The 7543-nt window shown below is 33.6% G+C and overlaps 1 non-coding gene across 1 annotated transcript; it reads left to right on the top strand.

Annotated features, from left to right (window-relative positions):
* Positions 1-2740: 2740 nt before the first annotated feature.
* TRNAT-CGU (transfer RNA threonine (anticodon CGU)) lies at positions 2741-2812 on the top strand. The gene has a single exon. It is a non-coding gene; the product is annotated as a tRNA-Thr (tRNA).
* Positions 2813-7543: the final 4731 nt, after the last annotated feature.

Below are 7543 nucleotides of genomic sequence, written 5' to 3'. Positions count from 1 at the left end.
GCGACGGTCCAAGTTCCGATCGGAGAGGTAATTTATTCATATATATTTAGGCAGAGCAACACACACGCATGTGCATGTGTATTTATGTATATACACTCTGAATATAGACACTGTCTATCTGTCTCCCTATCTATCTATGCAACATTTATTCATCAAATTGTCTTTGACACAGTTTCCTTTTACTGCTCTATGTGATGGCAACAAATTCTTCGCCCATATCAAAAAAGAAGTAAAATAGGCGTGTAATACGTATTCTACTAAAAACTAAAATACAATTGTTGTAAAATTCACCTTTAAAATACATGAATCCGTGGTGTAATGGTTAGCACGGTCGCCTCTTAGGCGATAGACTCGGGTTCGAACCCCGATGGAGACGATAAATGTAGGTTTTTTATGCATTAATTTCCGTTGGATCTCTCTATCTACCCTAGCTTTCTACTTTTGTTTCCGTCTCTTTTTCCAGTGTTTAAAATGTGAAAAGCTATGAAAAAATGAGTTTGATTTTTGCTGTTGTTTGTAGGGGGATTTGCTTGTCTATTTTTAAATGTTTATACGCGTTTTCACAATTTTGTTATTCCTTCCATCATCGTATGATCGCATTAGTAATACAGAAAGCAAGGAATGGGAGGAGGAAGAAGAGGACGAACAAGTGAAGCAGAAAAAAATAATAAAACGAAATCGAAAAGGGCGAAGGAAAGAGGTTAAAGAAACATATTATTTTATTGTGTTCAATGTTGTCTTCGTTCCACGTCGCCTACTTAGATAAACCAAACGAACAAATAAAAGAGAAGAATCACGTTTGTTAGCAATCAGATACGATTTAGTATAATCATGGTTGCAGAGTGTTTGGACTTGTAACTTAGAACGAACTGCACGATCTCCTTTCTACAGCAGCTTGATGTTTACCTTTTTTACGGAAGGTTTGTTGTCACCGTAGTTCACAGTGTCATGAAATAATTGAATGCAAATTATGGTCCGGAAGGAAAACCAACCAGAGAGCTGCCAAGGTGTGAAACATTACTACTATTGCATTAGGACAGCCGGATTCTATGCTAACTCTATATCTAATGGATATGAAAGAATATTGAAATACTGGTAATTTCATATCAAAGTTTGGGATTACATATATTTAGATATAAAAGTATATACTGGTATACTTTTACTCTTTTTGATTATTTCCCATTAATCCCGACATATTGTTAACGAAGATTTTATAACAGAGATTTTCTATTGTTTTTCTTTAGCGAACACTAAACGTAGAAATATTAATGCTTAAGCATTATTTGGAAGAAAGCACACACACACACACACACACACACACACACACACACACACACACACACACACACACACACACACACACACACACACACACACACACACACACACACGCACGCACGCACGCATGCACGCACATGTACTAACTTAATTATAACAATAACTATAATATCCCTACTATTATTATTATCAATAACAATGATGATAGCACAATGATAATAATGATAATAACAGAGTACAGAAGGCAGATTTCAATACGCAGTAACATACGGCTTCTGCAAACTAGGCATGTCACATCGTAAACCATAAACTATGTAGTATTTACAGCGGGGAGGTAGAATGCTCAGAGGAACAGCTACACTCGAGTAATCAGATACTAATAATGCATCGCTGGCATATTCTAGATTTTTGCCGCTGATTTATATGAATATCCTTTGCCTACAAGCAATTCACGGTTCAGTAGACACACACGACAGCTGCTTTGGTGGTGTGTCGAGACATTTGAACTTCCCGCCCGCCAAGGGGTGTTTACCTCCCTGTTCATTCTCTCAGTTGCTTGATGTGGGATGCAGCCAACTTTTGCAAATCGACAGGATTGCGGCATATTATGACAGCATACACATACTCACACACATGCACACACATATGTAATCTCGTCTATAAGACACAATTTCATTGCTGATTTTACAGTTCGTTTCCAGGTTTCCTCTCTTTTCAGGCGCTACCTTTTCTGTTTTCACTCCACTTGTTGCACATAAGCCATGTAGTTTCATCTTGAAGCTGTCGTATAAAAATGAAGATAATCATTATTTTTATGCAAAGGAGGAGAAAAGATACTTTCTATTAATCCGGCGCCCCCCCCCCCCTCTCTGACCTTAAGGCCACTTCAGGGATTTGTACGGGATGCGACGGCAGAACATGATCACGTCCAGTCAAGTGAACAGTCAAAAAATCTCATTATTGGAGAATGCGAGAAAGAGACTATTAAATTGCAATGGAACATCATTTGGAAATCAATTATTCATTCATATTCCATTACATTGATTTTTCAGTAAAAAAACAACAAAAAAACGCTTTAGACGTCTGTGAAGAGTATTGATAATAATGATAATGGTAACAGAAGTGGGCATGCCATTAAGATAAGTACAAAAAAAGAAAAAGATAGAATAGCTAATATTTGTTTTCCCAGGATTATTCTTTATCTTAATAAGATAAGAAGAAAGATAAGTAGATATTTTCTTTTATCTGAATATTTTCGGAAAGTAGTCATTTGAAGGAGCCAAGAAAAGAGGTATTTAACAGAGGATGGTAACTTCATTTGATTCTTCTGCGGCTGGATAATACATCTTACTCTTTAAGTGAAAGCACGCACACACACGTACGTACGTACGTACGTACGTATGGAACATAACATATGTAAGTGTAATACAAAATTTCTCGTAAAAACTACAGTAGAGAATTAATTTCTGTGGTGCAGTGGTTAGCACAGTCGCCTCGTACGCGACAGACTCGGGTTCAATCCCCGACGGATACTATAAATGAAAGTTTTTTGCCTGATTTTTTGTTTGTATTTCTATGTGTTTATCTTCCGTTCCATTTCTGTTTCTATTTTTCTTTCTTTTTCTCTCTGGTGTTTACAGTACGAAGGAGTATGAAGAAATTGGGTTTGATTTTGGATTTTTTGATTTGCTTGGCTGTTTGTTAGTCTTTATGTACGTTTTCACAAGTTTGCTGTCATATTATAAATAAAAGAAGCAAAGACTGGGAGGACGAAGAAGAGGACAAATAAGTGATGAGAAAGAAATAAAACTCAAGACGGAGTAGGAAAGGTGGAAGGAAGGAGAAAGAAAAAAAAAGTCTTATTATCTTGCTTAGTGTTATCTTCGTTCCACTTTGCTTACTTCAGATAAGAAAAGGAGAGAAGAATAATCTCTTTTTTTTACAGTAGCTAATAATTGCCATTATATTTTGAAAGGTTTGTTGTCACTGTAGTTCAGTCATGAAATATATGAATGCTATTTTGGTCCGTAATTGAATACAAATACAAAGGGGACAAACCAGACAGTACAGCTACCAAGGTGTGAAATACTACTACTGTTGCACTGTGACAGGTGGATCCTGTGCTGAGCACATTTCTTCTATTTCGTACCGTATAAGATGTAATTCTTGTTCACATTTCATTTCATTTTATGCTTGTACCGTATGAGATTAATTGTTGTAATTCACCTTATAAGATTTCTTGTCCACATTTCATTTTTTTCTCTCCCCCATATATTTTCCTAGCTATATTCGTTTATGTTGATATCATTTGGTATATTATATTTTATTATTTTTGAATATATTATATTTTTAGAACAAGTATTCTCCTAAACATATACACCGCTGAGAAATCATGAAATTTCATAGTGACTTACAGAAGTATATTGATTTATATGTTTTCGAAAACGTACTGTGGTTGGGTATAAACTGTTACTTCAACAGGAAATGACAAGAAATTTATTGAATCACGATCTTATCTACCAGTAATTCGAATGTACACTAATGATTACGAAATTATTGTTGATCGTTGACATGGAATGTTAACTAAAACTGCTTTCAAGACGATCGTATTGTTAAATCTACAAAACGCTTCAGAGAGAACAGCTGATTTCCACTGATGTTCAGAAATAAGAATCTGCATTGCTACTCCATATTTTAGGGATAGGCAGATGTTTTGGGAATTCATGAAAAGGATATAGAAATACTGGTAACGATATCAAAGTTGGGACTGCACAAGAATTCTGTCCTTACATCTGAACACGAACTTTCGAAATTTCAATTTCTACTTCGAGCTGTATATCTCCCTGCGACTTATACTACTATGGCGAGGATCCAGATGGAATGTCCAGTGATTTGCTCAGCACCGCCCACGCTTGTGAGCCCAATCTCAGCATCGCCGCGGGCTACTTCCTTTCAAGAATCGGCACACTTGACACAGCCAGTGGTTGCGCGTCGAAAGGGGAGAGGAAACCTCTTATACCATAGCTGATGCAGGTGAATGTTTGTCAACGGCAAACGAATTGGACTAATATGTCTTGTTTAGTGTTGTTTTCGTTCCACTCTCCGTGCGGGAAATATTTTATATCATAGCTGAGCGATGCAGGTGAATGTGTTGCCAAAAGACAGGGCGAGTTTACTCCTAGATGACTGGACTAATGTGCCTGTTGCCAACAAGGGATGGACTTGAGTCGTTGACTACTTCACATGTAATGACACAGGCAATGGAACGCAGGAGGGGGTTCAGCTGTGGAGGGTCGTTCTTCCCGTTTCTACATAATGTACAGACACTGCAGTGAGAGCAGACACCTCTTGACATTAATATATTCATGAATTTAGTTATAGAATATAAAATTAGAGTGGCAGATGATTAAAATTAAAATGAATATTCATGTAAACATGAATACCATTACTATTATCATCATTATTTTCACTATTTTCAAATAGGCCTTTTATGTAACCTTGTTACTTTCTTTTCATATTTGTTCTTTGTCTTTTTTTTTCCCTTTTCATCATTTGCGCATTTGACTTTGTTATCTTTATCATAGTTTCTTACACCCTTGATTCTTACCTGCGGGGATGCTGTATTTTTTGTTGTATTGTGAGATTTGAATGTTATTTGGTCGTGGAAGATTGGGGAAGCTGTTTATAGCCAGGTATTAATACACAGAGGAAAATAGAGGGAGGGGATAACGAAGAAAACAAGACAAAAACAGAGATAAGCATAGGCCTATATGAAAGGTAAAAAGGAAAACGAGAATTATTTTTATCACAATTGAAAATGTACTTGGAGTATAAATGTAAATGCACGAGTGTATATATGTGTGAGTGCGTAGATCATTATAATAATAAAACGTGTGTAACATGCCCGCCTAGACCGTTGGCAAATTAGACCTTGTGTCAGGCGGCCATGTTACACACGGGTCGTCGTGGTTCGAACCCGCGACCTTCGAGATGCAAGCCGAGTGCTATATCCACTCGGCCACGGCGACCGATTACATAAGAGGCGAATTGGCTTTTTAAACTGTTGAGTGTCCTCGACGTGGATGTGTGTGGGTATCTGTTAGTGAGTGTGTGTGCGTGTTCTTATATATGTGTGTGTCTGCGTGTGTGTATGCATGTTGCCCTCGTGTGGGTGAGTGTGCGTTGTACAGCATCTAAGTCTTATTTACGCGACCATCCGAGGAGGAAAGTAGAGAAGGAAGGAGGAGAAAAAAGGGGAAAGGAAGGAGGAAAGAAAGGGGAAAGGAAGTAGGAGAAGAAAGGGGAAAGTAAGGAGGAGATGAAAGGGGAAAGAAAACACGAAAAAAAATAGGGAAATGAAGGAAGAGAAGAAAGGGGAAAGTAAAGGAGGGGAAGAAAGTGTAAAGAGAAGAGTATTACACTAGAAGGGAAACAGATGGGAAACGTGGGGGACGTCGAGAGAAAAAGAGGATTGTTATTATCATTACTATTATATTAATTATAATTTTGTCATCATTATTGTTATCGTAATTATGATAATTATTATTATCACTGTTACTATTATCATTATTATCATTACCATTACTGTTATCATATTATATTTAGTTGTAGTACGATAAGTACTGATATCCTTATTGTTATTGCCATTATTGTCATTATTCTCATTGTTATTATTGCCTTTATGTATATAATTATCATCGTTGCAACACTTTCATCTATGGAAATATTAAACACATATATGAAAAAAGAAAAAAAAAAAGAAAACGAATAACAGTAATAATCATAAAAGAAATAATAATAACAATGATAATGATAGTGATAATGATAATAATGATAATAATAACAATGATAATAATGATGATAATGATAATAATAATAATAATAATAATAATAATAATAATGATAATGATAATGATAATGATAATGATAATGATAATGATGATAATGATAATGATAATGATAATGATAATGATAATGATAATGATAATGATATTGATAATGATAATGATAATGATAATGATAATGATAATGATAATGATAATGATAATGATAATGATAATGATAATGATAATGATAATGATTAATGATAATGATTAATGATGATAATGATGATAATGATGATAATGATGATAATGATGATAATGATGATAATGATGATAATGATGATAATGATGATAATGATGATAATGATGATAATGATGATAATGATGATAATGATGATAATGATGATGATGATGATGATGATGATGATGATGATGATGATGATGATGATGATGATGATGATGATGATGATGATGATGATGATGATGATGATAATGATGATAATGATGATAATGATGATAATGATGATAATGATGATAATGATGATAATGATGATAATGATGATAATGATGATAATGATGATAATGATGATAATGATGATAATGATGATAATGATGATAATGATGATAATGATGATAATGATGATAATGATGATAATGATGATAATGATGATAATGATGATAATGATGATAATGATGATAATGATGATAATGATGATAATGATGATAATGATGATAATGATGATAATGATGATAATGATGATAATGATGATAATGATGATAATGATGATAATGATGATAATGATGATAATGATGATAATGATGATAATGATGATAATGATGATAATGATGATAATGATGATAATGATGATAATGATGATAATGATGATAATGATGATAATGATGATAATGATGATAATGATGATAATGATGATAATGATGATAATGATGATAATGATGATAATGATGATAATGATGATAATGATGATAATGATGATAATGATGATAATGATGATAATGATGATAATGATGATGATGATGATGATGATGATGATGATGATGATGATGATGATGATGATGATGATGATGATGATGATGATGATGATGATGATGATGATGATGATGATGATGATGATGATGATAATGATGATAATGTTAATGATGATAATGATAATGATAATGATAATGTTAATGTTAATGTTAATGATGATAATGATAATGATAATGATAATGTTAATGTTAATGTTAATGATGATAATGATAATGATAATGATAATGATAATGATAATGATAATGATAATGATAATTATAATGATAATAGTAATAATGGTAATGGTAATGGTAATGGTAATGGTAATGATAATGATAATGATAATGTTAAATGTTGTTAAATGTTGTTAAATGTTGTTAAATGTTAAATGTTAAATGTTAATGTTAATGATAAT

The sequence above is a fragment of the Penaeus vannamei genome, chromosome 21 (assembly GCF_042767895.1).
Source record: "Penaeus vannamei isolate JL-2024 chromosome 21, ASM4276789v1, whole genome shotgun sequence".
Taxonomy (NCBI): Eukaryota; Metazoa; Arthropoda; class Malacostraca; order Decapoda; family Penaeidae; genus Penaeus; species Penaeus vannamei.
The sequence above is the reverse complement of the archived record's forward strand: the minus strand, read 5'-3'. Positions and strand labels throughout refer to the sequence as shown.